This window comes from Lactuca serriola, chromosome 9 (assembly GCF_051521515.1).
Source record: "Lactuca serriola cultivar US96UC23 chromosome 9, Lser_US96UC23_V15, whole genome shotgun sequence".
NCBI lineage: Eukaryota > Viridiplantae > Streptophyta > Magnoliopsida > Asterales > Asteraceae > Lactuca > Lactuca serriola.
The window spans coordinates 43,998,640-44,015,319 of NC_136416.1; the positions used below are offsets into that span (position 1 = coordinate 43,998,640).

General features: G+C 32.9%; 2 pseudogenes; both read left to right on the forward strand.

Moving 5' to 3' along the window:
* Positions 1-2,853: 2,853 nt before the first annotated feature.
* LOC145075636 (ATP-dependent RNA helicase DHH1-like) lies at positions 2,854-13,426 on the forward strand (annotated as a pseudogene).
* A 1,449-nt stretch (positions 13,427-14,875) lies between these two features.
* LOC145075637 (non-specific lipid-transfer protein Lac s 1 pseudogene) lies at positions 14,876-15,477 on the forward strand (annotated as a pseudogene).
* The last annotated feature ends 1,203 nt before the right edge of the window (positions 15,478-16,680 follow it).

Sequence of the window (16,680 nt, forward strand, 5' to 3'; positions counted from 1 at the left end):
TGGCCACATCAACTTTGGTGTAATACACTTAATGCAAATTCTAGCTACTGGGGTATCGACAATTGAACATCAAGACCAACTATGTGAATCTTGCATGGTTGGAAAACAAATGAAGCAATCGTTTCCAAAGTAAGCTAAGTATAGATTTACAAATATTCTGGAGGTGGTGCATGGAGATATTTGTGGACCGGTTGATCCCCCCACCCAAGCGGATAATATTTACATTTTAATTATTATTGACGATTATTCTAGATATATCCGGTCTTTTCTCTTGAAGCACAAAATCGATGCATCTGGAATTATTAGAAAATTTAAGACTTCAATTGAAAAACATTACCAGTAAAGAGATCAAGACAATCCATACGGATAGAGGTGGAGAATTCACATCACATGAGTTGAAATGTTTTTGTGATGAAGAAGGGATAACATGTACGTTGACGAATCTTTATGCATCTCAACAAAATGGAATAGCTGAACGGGGAAATTGGACTATACACAAGATGACACGATGCCTAATGAAAGCAAAAGATATTCCTAACCATTTTTAGATGAAGCGGTTCGTCATGTAACGTTTATCATAAATCGAACTCCTACTTAAGCATTGATAGGTATCAGGCCATTGGAGAAATTTTATGATGAAAAACAAAACCTTAAAGAGCTAAAGGTATTTGGTTGTATCACATATGATAGAATAGTTTCAAAACATTTGAAGAAATTGGATGACAGGTCTCGTCCATTGGTGTATTTTGGAAAATCACCCAATTCAGGAGGATATTGGTTATATAATTCGCGGGAAAATAAAATCATTGTGAGCACATATGCAATTTGTAATAATAAAAATGCATGGGAGTGGGATGATGTATCTAAAAACGAAGCTCAAAAGAGACATGGTTCATTCTCGTTCCTAGGGTATGTTACACACACACACCTAATCCGACTCAAACTAAGTATGATGGAACGATTTTGACTGAAGTTGAACAGTCAACAGAACAGGATAAACTGATCAAATTGTCATCCCATCATACTAGAGCAACAGCCGAGTGCAACCGGCCGAACCTAACATTCACTACAAGAAAAATACCCTTTAATGATGCGCGAACAATGACACTCGCTGATTTATGATACACTATTTTGCGTGTCCTTAAAATAATGTCAACCTTCCAAAATTTGAAGGATAGAGAACACGCATTTTTGCGTGCCTTAAAATTAATGTCCAAAAAAAACATGGAGGGAACTTGTTTTAAATGCGTGTCCTCTAGAAATGTCGCTTTATATTTTTTTATCAAACGCGCGTTTTTAAAGGGCAAAAATGAAATCCTCTGAAATTCTAAAATTTTGAAGTGCCCACTTCTTCTTTCTCTCCGTATCTCCCTTCATACACTCATTCCTAGGGCTTTTTCAATAACCATTTTACCTAGGGATTTTTCAAGAAAGTTCAAAACGCTCTCCGATTCTCGATCGGTTCTCCCAGGCCTCTGCAACAATCGACGATCTCACTTCACGCTTACTTCTTCTCCGGTGAGCATAGGATCACCTCCCCGCGTCCATCCTCCTCGTCATAAAATCATCCAACTAGGGATTTTTTTTCTCGATCTCTTCAGGTCCGTCCTCCCAAAATAAGGAAGAAACTAGTTTGATTTCTCCCCTAAAACCTGGTACGACTTCTCCTAATTCCAACTTCACTCTTCACTATTTAGGTTATCGGCTCAAAAACTTCTCCCTAAAACCTGGTTTGATTTCTCCAACATTCCAACAAACCTGTTTTTCAAAAAGAAACCCATATGGGAGTTCGTTTTCTCCCTCATCTCCATGTCAGAGTTTAATTTCTGCCATATCCTCATAATTTCTAATTAGCGCTTTTGAACCATTCACATGTTGAAGATCAGAAATCAGAGGTTCAAGGTAAAATTGGTGCTACAGATTGATTGCTTTGTATTTTTCAAAAGGAAACAATGAGAAAGATCCAATGAAGATGACTACAGACCATGGTAAGTAGAAAATATTAAAGATATCGTTTCTTGTTTTACCAACTTTTCTTTCTGTTTAAAGCCAATGTTCATGTATGCATTTGAAGTAAGCTTTTTCACAGGTAGGTTAATCACCATTTGCACAAAATCAGTCACCCCTAACTCTTGCAAGAATTTTCTCCATTTTGATTTTGCTCCATTTAAGGATTTGGAAATTGGGTGCTTCAGATAGTTGTTATCAATCTCAAACCACTGCATATCAGTTCCATGAATTAACTTCCACATATCAATTGGTTTCCCGAATTCTTTACTGAAATGAATTGGCATGTCGAAAAGTCGTTTGTACCTCTGGTTTGTGGAGATAAAAGTAGTGTTACGCACCTGTGAGAGTAGATTCTCTCTTTATGGAAATGCAGTTAGAGCAAGCTGATTCAAAATGGAACATTATAAAAGAAAGATTTTAGTCATTAATTCTTTACTTTCTGAAACAACTTTTTCATCTGTAATAGCTGGCAAGATGTGAGCTTTTAAAACTTCATGTGCAGATAACCGTTGAACACCCACTTTGTAAAGCATTTGAGTTATGTTTTCAACATGTGTAGAATCATTAAGAAGGGGAGAATTGACAATTTGAAGTTTGGGGTACAAGATCCTGAAAGCTTCAAGGCCATGTTTACTATCAACTCTATCAGTATGCAAGCATATTGCACCTTCTTGAATTGATGAATATTTGCCATCAAGGAGAAGAATAAATGGTAACTGAACAAGGGTCTTTATGACATCATCACTATGGTCAGAAACTGAAACATTGACCAACATCAAATACAAAACATTTAGCCAAGAAGATATCCAGTTGATTCCCATTGACTTTAATGAACGTGTCTGACATAATGATGATGACCTGAAAAACCCGTATGTTGTTAATTTAATGGACAAACTTACCCTTAAAGGTATCACACAATATTATGCTTTTGTGGAAGAAAGACAAAAGGTTCACCGCCTCAACACTCTTTCCTCAAAGGTAGGCTTATATATATATATATATATATATATATATATATATATATATATATATAAATAATAATAATAATAATAATAATAATAATAATAATAATAATAATAATAATAATAATAATAATTAAAAAAAACTCAAATCATAAAATATTATTTACCCTAATATACCCTAATCTTGAAATTGTTATCAAATTTGTTTACAAGGGGTATAGATATTCAAGCCGTGAATGTTGTAATCAATTTTGACTTTCCAAGGAACGCCGAGACGTGTTTGCACTGGGTAAACTAAAAATATTTATTTATTTTATTATTTTTTTTAAAATGAAAAATTATTATATTGTTTATTTGTAGGTGGGGACGTTTGGGAAGGTTTGGACATCTGGGGTTAGCTGTGAATCTGATAACTTATGAAGATCGGTTTAACTTGTATGTATTTTCTTTCATATTTTTAATTTAAATGTTAAATGAATGCTAATATAATGTGTTGTTTTGTGGAAATTTTAGGTATATGATTGAACAAGAACTTGGAACTGAGATAAAATAGATTCCTCCCAAATTGATCAAGCCATTTACTGTTTGTGATTGATTTTGGTGAGACAAAATGAAACACAAGTATGAGACATTTTCTATTTATGTTTCTATTTTTAGTTTAGGTTTTGTTATATCATATGCTAGATGTGTACTTACCTGATTCTCGAGGATAGCTTCTAGTTTGTACTCCATATCTTGAAAAAAAAGGAAAAAAACAGATAAAAGGTACTAAGATAGGGTAAGGGTATCAGACTTCTTCCTTCATGTATCAGAACTCGTAATTTAGAAAGGTTTATTATCTTTTCTTTCATTATTGATTATATTTGTAAATATTATATTATATTTATATTTTTCTGATTTCATTGTTGTTTATAGGTCTGAAACTGAAAGCTCACAAGTTGTTGATAAAGTCCATCATCAAGTAAGAAGAGCTCCCAGTTTTAGTGGTCCTTTAAACCTTCCAAACCCAGCTTCAGGAAACAGTTTGTCAGCTCCAATTAAACCATTTGGAGGTATTTTTTTTAATTCATTTCAACATCAATGAAAGCCCTCTTTGTTTTTTCTTTTTCTTTTAATATATATATATATATATATATATATATATATATATATATATATGTTTTTAACTTGCACATAATACTGCTTCAAAAAATGTTAGATACCTTACAAGTTTCAGTCCCGAAGTTGACAAATCTTATGAGTGGAAAGATCACCTAAGTTGTTTCTATGTTTCTGATGAAGAAACCTTGGAACTCTGGCCATCTGTTTGCAACTAAGTCATAGACATGTGTAAGTCTTAATAGTTTGCTCAATTTGTTAAACAAGAAACTCATTATTTTCCTTTTCTGAAATGTCGTCAAGACTAATTTTGTTACTTCTGTAGGCATGAAGCTCTTGAATACTTGAAGACGTGTGATTCAGTAATCAAGACGCTAATAAAAATCCTAATCACAGGATTGGGCATACCAAACCTCAACCATGCACATGATGAGTCTTGAACTTACTTCCTTCATGTGATTTTAATGTTTATTTATAGAATTGTTTCCATTTAGTTTCCTAGTAATTATACTACACATAACACATGCATGCTTGAACTTTTAAGAAGGTGAATATTGAAATACCCTTTTCAGGGCATGAGTCCAACAGATGCAGATGAAGGTCAGGAACGAATAACAGCCGTTAAGACCACTGTCGGTCCTTGAAACGACCCAAAAATACGACCCGAAAATTTCGATTTTTATTATAACAAAACCACGAGACAGAGTATATCATAAATAAACCATGCGTTGCCAATCTCAAAACCATACTAAAATACAAATGAGAAAACGGTGTCACGACTGTATCAAAACATATCTAAGATAGCTGATCAACTCCCAGGATAAAAACTGTAGCTGTGGTGTGTGCGATGCCATCATCCCGAGCTCTTCCCTTTGCTTGCGGAAGTACCTGAAACCAAAACTGAAACTGTAAGCACGAAGCTTAGTGAGCTCCCCCAAACTACCACATACCATACAATACAGATAAAGCACATACTGGGCTTGCCCATTGCATCAGACCGAAGTCTGGAACTAGCTGCATCGGACCGAAGTCCGGAACTGACTGGGACCTTGTCCCCTGCATCGGACCAGAGTCTGGAACTAACTGCATCGGACCGAAGTCCGAAACTGAATGCATCGGACCGAAGTCCAAAACTAGCTGCATCGGACCGAAGTCCGGAACTGGCTGATCATGGCATAGCATAACACATATCAACTATTATAATCACATATACTGCATACTGCATCGGAACAGAGTCCGAAACACATAACACAAACATGCTTGAATCACAAAGACATCAAGCACTCTAACTACTGCATCAGACCAAAGTCCGGGACTACTGCTAACTAAACGGGCCGGCATTGTGGCCGTAGACCCGTTCCTACTGAAAGGAGACTCGCCTCGTGAACTGGCTGCTGTGTGAATGGCTCTGGAAGCTAACTGCTGCTGCTCCGGTATCTCCCCGGCCACAAGTCCATAAACACACTCAATCAAATACTAAACATTGCACTGGGGTAAAATGACTCTTTTACCCTTGGTCAAAGACAACTCTCCCGGTCAAAGTCAACCCACAGTTGACCTGACTCGCCGAGTTGGGCCGCCAACTCGCCGAGTCTTCTAGTCTTATTTCACAACCCCACTCGTGGCTACTTGTCGAGTATGGCATCGACTCGACGAGTACTCTCTCGATCCAAGAACTCAGACAATCTTCATCCGACTCGCCGAGTCATATGAACAACTCGACGAGTTGTTCTTGAGATTAAGATGATTGCCTTGGACTGCCGAGTTGTATGAACAACTCGTCGAGTCCCTCCATTACTGAGTCTGCTCTCCAACTCACTGATTCCACTCTACTACTCATGGCTTCCACTCGACAACACTCAAAAAGGGGAAAAACGGGACTCGCGACCTGACTCGCCGAGTCGTTCTTCCGACTCGCCGAGTCACATCCATGCAACTACTCTAAACTCGATTCTGCTTGAATCCATTGCATACAAATGATAGATCTGAGTCCAATAAGCTGATTCACCACGTAAAGTTTCCAACTTTACGTGTACATACACATGAAAAAGAAGATAAAGGCTAAAAAGGCACTTAGAAGAGTAGATCTAGGGTTCTTATGCAAAGCATCTCCAAAAAGGCAACAGATCCGGGCTCTACAACTCCTAAATGAACAGATCTAGGGATATCTCGTCCCATAAAGGCATCCATACAACTATAGGGCTTAGAAAATGCATCAAACTAGCCCTAGAAGAGTTCTAATGAAGATTTAAAGCATAAAACAGAAGGAATCCGAGAAATACCTCAATGAACTCTGATTTTGCCCTTGGATCTTTGCTCAACACCTCTTCTCCTTGCTCCTTTCTTCTTCTTCTTTAAGCCTTCAAAATCCACACCCAAAGCACTTAAAATGGATAAGGGATGGATTAGGGTTTCTCACAGCTCTCTGAGGGTGAAGGAAGCGGGTTTGGGGCACAAAGCATTGCTTAAATAGTGAGCAACCCGGGGATTTAGGGTTTCTTCCAGGCAGGCAGACTCGCTGAGTCCCGAATATGGACTCGCCGAGTCGCCAACTAACACGTGCACGAAAACTCGACCCTACTCGACGAGTCAGGCCACAGACTCGCCGAGTCCCTCAATAAAACTTCTAAATAAAAAATCACGAAAGCATCATACCAAAGACGGGGCGTTACAGTCCTTCACCATAACAGTCATTAAGACCACTCATTTTTCATGTACACAATGGTATTTTGGCCCTCAAGTTACTTATTAATCTTAAAATTTTGGCTTCCGTATACTTTCTTCCCAATAGAAAATACAATATTACTAATTCATTTCCTTTCTCTTCTTTTAACCTAATATATGGCGTTAAATAGCAACTTAACTATGATTTTGTGTACAGACAAAAAGTACAAGAGAACTGCTAGATTTCTTAGGAGCATTATATGTTGTTGTTCTCTTCCAATATGGTTCTAAAATATATAACATTACTGATAGATATAGAGAACAGGGTTTATATTCAAGTTCCTTCCTATGGTGGCATTTGAGATGCATAATGTCTTTGTATGTGTTTGTTGTCTGGCCTGAATCAGATCCACTTCACTTAAATACATTTTATAATATCTGTGAATTGTGATGTCTGATGTCTAGTGTTGTTCAAACTTCAAATCACATTAATTTTATTCTATGTTATGGTGTATGAATGTCATTTGAAAAGAAACAAACTGTGTTTTCAGCTACTGGAGAAAGCACTAGAAAGGAGTGGAAAAGATTTAGATTCTGCCATCAAGAGTCTCAATGAACTCTGTCTTGGATATGTGGATGGGCTCTCAGGTTTACCCATGCAATCAAATGCAGTAACTGAAAAAGGTAATTCTTTTCATTTCCATTACCAAATAAATAGAGTTTTGGAAATTATCTGTCTTTATTGTTATGAACTTTCTTTTTTGTTATATTTAATAAACAAGATTCAATTATTAATTAAAATTTAAAACCATAGATTCTTCTCCTGAGAGTGAAGGTGTTGCTTCTTTGGAGAACAACTCATCAGCTAATAATGACAACATCCCTAAAAGTGGTGTAAAATGGGTTGAAATGTTTCCAGTAAGAAACAGAGTTGTATGCTTATTTGTTAGTTTTATAGGAATGTATAACCCATGTTAGCAATGTACTATTTTTGTTAACATTTAAATGATTCTTTGTATGACGTTATAATTTGTGCAATTTATTTTATTTTTTGAGTATAAAATTTTATTTTATATTATGCAATGGATTGTATTTTTTGTATATGGTATTTTATTTCTATTATGAGAAATTAAATGCAAATTTAATTTAAAAATTAATAAATATATAAATTTATTTTTTTTAAACATTTAAATTTACGATACGCAAAAATGTGTGTCATCTTCATTTATGACATGGCCTTTCTTGACAAGGGTTTTAATGAGATGCGTTACGTGTCGTAAATGCGCGTCGTCTATAGCCAACGTGCAAAAGCGTGTCGTCTCTCGTTATGACAGGGCCTTTCTTGACGGGCATTTGCACGTCGTCTGAGTGCTTTATAACACGCATTGCGCGTCGTAAAAGGCTGTTTTTCTAGTAGTGATTTATGAAAGTGAAATTCCTCTTCACCATTCCACTCGAACTTTAGTGGTGTTCAAGAAGGTTTAATGATAGAGTTAAATGTAGATCATCTAGTGTTAGCATTCGACGAATAATCAAATAATTTTAAGGAAACAAAAGTTAACAAGGATTGGCTTGAAGCTATGAAGACTGAGATTGGCTCAATCGATCGAAAAGAACAACATGTGGAAATTAGTTAGTCCTCCTAAAGATGTTAAACCTAGGGATGAGCTTTAGAACCGGACCGGTTCGGAACCGGAACCAGTTTTCGTATATTATAAGAACCGGGAACCGGACCGCCGGTTCTAGCGCCGGTTCCGGTTCTGGTCTCAGTTTTTCGGTTATTTTTCAAAATAGAGCCGATTCAAACTATTATAGATGATATCTTATCTTCCAGAGCTTGTAAATGATTCAATATTTAACAAAATTATGACTTTTTTACATTCTAAATTGAAGTACAAACACTAAATTACATGATGAAATAAGAATCAAGTAATGTCGACTTCATATGAGTGAGTTATGCGCATTTTAAAAGCGGGACATATTTCGAAAAACAAATGTTGAAACAGAAAATACACAGCATTGATATGTTGTCTTCCGAGGTCTATAACTGATTCAATATTTAACCAAAATATGTGTTTTTATAGTCTAAAATGAACTACAAATACCAAATTACATGCTAGAAAAAAATTAAGTAATTCCGACATCATATGAATGAGTTATGCTCATTTAAAAAAATATGACAAATTCAAAAAAACAAAAAAAAATGTTGAAATAGAAAAAACGCAGCATCGATATTCTTTCTTTCGGGGCATGTGTCTGATTCAATATCTTACCAAAACATATGTTTTTACAGTAAAAAATGAACTACAAACTCTAAATTACATGTTGGAAAAAAATCAAATAATTCCGACTTCATATGAGTGAGTTATGCGTATTTTAGAAAACGAAAAAAATGTCAAACCGGTTTCGGTTTTTAGAACCGGGTCCGGTTTTCATAAAAATGGAGAACCGGTAACCGGACCTTGTTACCAATTCCGGTTCCGGTTCCGGTCCGATTCCGGTTCGATTCCATTCCGGTTCCGGTTCTGGCGGTTCTAATGCTCATCCGTAGTTAAACCTATCGAATTAAGATGGTTATTCAAAATCAAAAGGAATACAAATGGATTGATTATTATGTACAAAGCGTGTCTATTTGCTAAAGTCTATGTACAAGAACAAGGTATTTACTTTTATGAAGTATTCACACCAATGGCTCGTCTAAAGACAATAAGACTATTAATTGCTCTGGTAGTCGAGAATGGTTGGAAGTGTTACATCTCGAAAATCATAGAAATTCATATTTTTTCAAAAACAACCCATTTAAATCATTAAGTGTTTACAAAACCATTGTTTCAAGAGTAAAATCATAATCAAAGTTTTCCCCAAGATCCAATATCATAAAAATAGGAAGACGTGCACAATCATGTCTTCGCTTTCTAGCAATCATCTGAAGTACCTAAAACAATAAACTAAATGGTAAGCCAAAGCTTATTGAGTTCCCACAAAGTTCTAACACACAAACATATAACAAAAAACATACTAGGTCCACAACTAATAAACTAGATTACCCCTGAGCCCACAACATGAGTCTGACTTACCTTCAGGACTACAGCTCATGTCTGACTTGCTCCCGAGCCCACATCATTAGTCTATATTGCCCTCCAGGCCCAAAACTTATGTCTGGCTTGCTCTTGGGTTTGTTGGCTACCACACAAAGCAGTATTGCCTCAACCAACCCACACTATGTCAACATATACATTATATATAACAAACATATTCAGGAGACATATAATCATAAAGCCAGTAATCACAGGTAGTCCTACAGATCTACCCGTCTAACTTATATCAGCAACGATCATATAGTCATACATATCTACCACATACTTAGCATATCATCATTCAGTATATATATATATATATATATATATATATATATATATATATATATATATATATCAACATATCAATCCAATGGGTCGGACTTGGTACCTTCGACCCACAAGTACAGTGAGGAAAACTCACCTTTCAGTCTGAACAAATAGTTGAATAGGTCTTTACTCTGAATCTCAGCTCTACCCATCACCTATGCATCAAATATAGACAAATCTCAATTACCACTCAGAATACCCAAAATGTCATTAGGTCAAAGTCAAAAATTCAAAGAAGTCACACTTGCTCAACACAGCTGAGTATGCTAGGCATACTCAGCCTATACACGAGGCGTACTCGATCATTTGACCAAAATGGGTGTTTGACTGCGTATGCTCAAGGTACCACCTGGTACACCCAACATACACGCCTGACCCCTTTCCCTTCCTATTAAGAGATTAATTCTTAAGCCCTTACTTCTAAATTATAGATCTAGACTTCAAATGTCGTCCTTAACCATAAAGTTTCCAACTTTATGGTTTTGCATAGCCACTAAGTGACCAAACACAAAAACCCTAACTACTTAACCAATTAGAACCTTGTAACTCATTCCTGGAAGGAATCTAACAATCTGTATTACATTTTTATGTGTCTAGATGCTTCAAAACGTTTGAAAGGACAACTTATATGGATTAGAGTAACCCATAGTCATAATACCAATATTATGGGACCAAAAGATCAGTATTTCACAACTAAACAAAATCTAAACAACTCTTAATCGAGTTCATAGCTTTTTACCTCTAAATGATGCCAAATGATAATGCTATTTTGGATCTAAAGAGTCCTACTCCTCCAAGACGATCTACTCTCCTTCAAGGTTACCAAAACACACACAAAATGCTCCAAGACTATTTATCTTAAATAATACAAACACTCTTTACAACTTTTATAAATCCAAACACCTTTTTTTTATCTGCATCACCAAACAAACAAAAACAATAGTCTTGGAGCATTTTGTGAATTAAATAGAATTTCCGTTAAAGATCGTTAAGTTGTGAATTAAATAGAATTTCCGTTAAAGATCGTTAAGTTGTGAATGTTGGACATTTTATTGTCATTCGATTAACAAGACGTACACATCACTAAAAATTTTGTCTCATAGAATTTCATGGTTTCTACCGATCGATCCGTTGCTCCATGCATAAATGCATAATATTTTGAAATAAAACGACACTTATATATATATATATATATATATATATATATATATATATATATATATATATATATATATATATATATACTAGGTTATAACCCGTGGAAACCAAAGATTATATTTATAATTAATTTTTTATAATAAAAACTCATAATTATTAATCAATTGTTTTTAATAAAATATTAACTAGAATATTTCGGTTTTTTTATTTACGTAAAATTATAATTATTAATTAAGAGTGTTATATGATTGTTATATGAGTTTATAATGAATGATTCAAAATAAATATGTGAACTTATTTTTATAATATATAGGATATTATTCATGTGTAAAAGATATTAAAAAAAAATGATGATAGCATATAATTAAATATTAAATTAAACCTTGATATAAAGATAAACCACCACAATTAGTGATCATCTTCAATTAATTACACAAAATTTATTAACAAATATTGACATTATAATACTTAGTCATTTTGTATATTTATAAAAATTAAATAATAAAAGAAAACATCCATATTTATTTATTTATTGATTTTGTCCAACATTAAAAGTCATATCCTATACCCCCAAATTGTTGCACTATCTTCTACATCATAACCCTATCGATTATTTCTTTGTTCTGCACCACTAAATACAAACGATCGACACATTTTCTTAAACTACAATCAATCTCACCATTCTTCGATTAAAGATCAACATCTTGGAATGATTGGATTCTATTTCGTACACAAAAATTAAAAACACAAAGCAAACGATTGGCATCGGTTCAAATTGAGGACAAAGATTTTGAAATTTAAAGTTTTATGGCTTTGACGAAGTTAAGATTCAATCCGGTTCATAGTAATTTTTCCTTTTTTTTCTTGAAATTATGAACATAAAAGTGTATACGGGATCAAACATTACCTGTTAAATATGCATGACCAATTCCTTTGAAGATGATAGCTTGCAATTTCTCCAAACACGATATCTCAAAGACTGGTTGCTTCAAGAAATCATAAAGTACTTTTAAAATTTTAAGCAAAATATAATTTCAAATTCCTGAAATTTGAAAATGCTAAAGTTTAGGCCAATTTTGTTGACTGTATACTATATAGTCACGAAATTAAAATGGATGGTATTTTAGTGAAATACATTCCATAGTTTTGAATTTATGAATCAAACATGACCATTATTGTAAATACGACAAAAAGGGACCAAATATGTTATTTTTCTGCCAATAAGAGGGACCGCTCATGTAATTATTTACAACATGGACCGAATGTTGAAAACTGTCAAATCAGGGACAAATCTAGTAGATAAGTAAAAAAAAAACCATTGTTGTAAATTTGTCAAACACAGACACAAACCATTCTTTTAAAAATGAAAAAAAGGACCAAATGTGTAAAAATGTAAAATCAAGGACCCTTAATGTAAATATGTCAAACATGGAACAAATGTGTAAAACTGTAACAACAGAGACTATTATGGTAAATAATTAAAACATGACCATTTTTGTAAATATGGAAAACACACACACATACTGTATAAACGACCAATATGTTTGTGCTCATTCACAAACTAACATGTATTAACTAAATGACCAATATTATTTCATTAACAACTTTTTATGCTTCATCATTATGGCAGATACAGTAATATTGAAATACCAAAAGTTCAAAGTTAACAACAAATGACCATCTGCCCATGCTCATATAGAAACAATAATCACAACCAAAGAAACAACAATCACAAACAAACACTCCACATGTAACTCAAAAATATAATGCTATTAACAGTTTTGGACAATAACCATTCCAAGCCCATATTTGAGTTACTTGTTTACATAGATAGAATTTTGTAATTGGCGTAATGAGTAGATCTCTCAAAAAGGAAATGAAAGTAGAATGTTACAGTTGCATAAAAATTGATTGAACTTATAGAATAAGTTTAGCAGTAACTTATTTAAAAGTAACATGCTATCTCTATTGATGGTTATATGTTTTTTCTAGTAGGATGCTATAATATGATATTTTTCTGAAAAGTAGGGTGCTATAAAATGTTGTATTTAGGCACAAATAAACGTTCAAGGGAATGGCGGCTACAAGGAGTTAAATTATAAAAACGGAGATGTTACATGGTTTTAACAGATCCTGCTCAATATTTAGCCTAATTTCAATTATAATTTCTTCTTCGCTTTCACTTTCAAACCATTAAGCAGCAACCATGAGCCACAAATTTCAACTTTATGATTAGACCAATTTTATACAAATAATATTGTTCTTGGTTTTATGTAACAACTATCTACATTCCAACTGATCAATTCTTAGCAACGTGTTTCTTTAAAGTGTGTTGTATATACTGGTTTTCATTAATCCTGTCTTTAAAACTTCAAATCTACCACTACCATGCTCGATTTGATTGATTTTTTTTTTTTTGGATTCAGTGCAACAGTACACTGAATTAATCGAAATATATACATGATGTGAACTTCTTGATACATTTATAAGATGTAGAGTTTATATTTTTGTAGAAACGATTAATCAAAACACATATTACAATATATATATATATATATATATATATATATATATTGCTATAAATGATTAACTAAAACATTAAGACATTACTTGATGGAGAATTAATCAATTCAACCTATGTAGAATCCATATTGAATATGATGTAGAAAGCATAACAATTTGGGAGTCTGGTATCTCGAAGAAAGAAAGGAATCAAATATGGTATCCGTATTAATTTTCTGAGAAGACAACAATAGTTTCTAATTTATTGGTTAATATTATACCGATTTCAAATTCAAAATTAGTCAATGATATATTTTTTTTGAATTGAAGAGATAATTGTATAATTTCCAATTTAAAAAGATTTTGAAATCGGTATCAATTCAGTTTTAAATTTAATGGTTTATCAAATGTAAACCGATTTTGTAGGAAATATCTTATAAGATGATAAGTGACATATGCTAACTTGGAAGCCTTAGAAGATGTCATGTGTACTATTAAAACTATTATTTTATTAGTAAGGATATATAGATCCACATGTTTAGGCATCATGCAACATTTAAACTAACTTGTGATCGCTTTGAAACCACTTTGCAATAGTTTAAGTTGTTTTGAATTTCTCCATTTTGGGTTTAGTGTTATATTTGATTGGACATAAATAAACATAATATGAACTTTTTCTTCAACCGTAACAGATAACACAAATAAGTCGAAACAATAATAATGGAAGCCAAAAGTACTTATACCTTACAAACATTTTAAAAGTGTTCTAAATGTAGATCATTTAAGTAATTAATTACTTTTTCGATGTAGCTACTTCTTTAATAAAATGTTTTTTATGTAAAAGAAACGTGATTAATTGTAAATGTGGAATTAATTGCCAAAAATTAATTTTTGATGTATTTTCTTAATTATACCGATCATAAACTTATACAATATATTTACTAATGTTAACTGCAAGACGCACATGCACTGATGCACATAGACAATATCCCTATAAATATATGGTATCATCCATAACTCTTTCTTACACCAAAGCAAGATATTGTAAGAAAACAAACAAGTTACACTCTAACAATGGCAGAGATGATGATGAAGGTTTTATGTGTTGTGGTGGCTTTCATGGTGGTGTCAACGCCTTATACAATGGCTATTACTTGTGATGATGTTGTTAACAAGTTGACCCCATGCGCAAACTACCTGAAGAAGGGTGGTGCAGTGTCAGCGGCATGTTGTAAGGGTGTTAAGGGACTGCATGCGGCGGCTAAATCAACCCCTGACCGGAAGACCGCCTGCGTTTGTATGAAGGAAGCATATAAATCAAATCCCGGCATCAAACCAGAGAACGCTCTTGTTCTTCCAAAAAAGTGTGCTGTTAATATTCCTTACAAGATCAGCCTTAAAACCGACTGCTCCAAGTATGTCCAGCTTAAACTCTTTTTTGGAAATAAAATAATTGCATGTGTTGTTTCCTTTTAATTAAGCATGTGCAATATTTTACTTGATTTACGGTTCAATTTTTACTCGACCTTCAAGAATTTAAGCATCTTTTATAGGGATGATATTACAAATATGACCATCTTTTGTAATTACAATATTGAAAATTTTAACAATCTTTTAGACAAAAAGCGGAAATAACCATTGTGTTCAAAACCAGTCGATTGCAAAATACTTTTTGATTTGTGAAATAGTGAGTTGTGAAATAGGTTTTTCTAAAAATATAATTTGGTTAGCTCCAAAATCTTAAACCGTCTCACTCATCACTCTCGTTCGAAAGTCGAAGCTTTTTCCAAAAAAGTAATTCGAACTTCCGGCTTTTTCTACCGCTATCATTCTTATCCTCATTATCTTTTCCCTTCCCTCGCAAGTCATTATCTAAATCGTTTTTATGGCATGTCTTGTGAAGAAGATATGGACAAATTAAATATCCTACAAAACATTTGATTTTTCCTCTACTTCGCTTTCGATTAATATAGGTGTAAAAACTGCTCCCTCAATAAATAAAACTTGACAAAAATTAAGGAAAAATAACATTTTTTTTTTCTATTTGGAAATTCTAAGAAGCATTCCGAAATTGTGAAACTAAAATTTAGCTTTCTTTTATTACTACATTTTAAGGGGTTTTTTTTGTTGTGTTGAAAAACAATTTCGAATCTTTGGAATCTTAAAGTGAGTAGTTGTGAAATTGGAGGTAAAAATGACATTTAAAAATTACATAATTTTGGTGATCATCCTTTTCTATATTTAGATTGAAAATTAGAACCTTCAAAGATTTATATTTTTAATATATTATAAGACCCATGTATTATACGAGTTCATGCATAAAAAAAATTAAAATATGAAGGTCTGAACATATAGGAGTTTGAATTTACAAGAAATCTACGAAAATATCAAATATTTGAAATTGAAAGACGTATTTCTATTTAAATTAAAAAAATAATTTAAATTAATAAAAAAATAATTGGTCTTTAATTTAGTAATTAAAATTAAATTTCATTAATAAATTGATATATCTTTATTATTCCATTTATTATAATTATTATATTTTAATATTATGTGAAGTTTAATAAAATAGAAAGAAAAAAAAACTATTATGTGACATGTGGAAAACATTTAATTTAAAATAACTACAAAATAAATGACATGAAACAAAATGAATGAAAATGTAACATATGACAAAAAAAAAAGAAATTTATTTATTAGAGTAGATAGTGGAATATATATATATATATATATATATATATATATATATATATATATATATATATATATATATATATATATATATATATATATATATATATATATATATATATATATATATGATTTAAAGATAATCCCGTGTGATTCATTATGCAGGGTGAAGTGATCAGCCTTATATT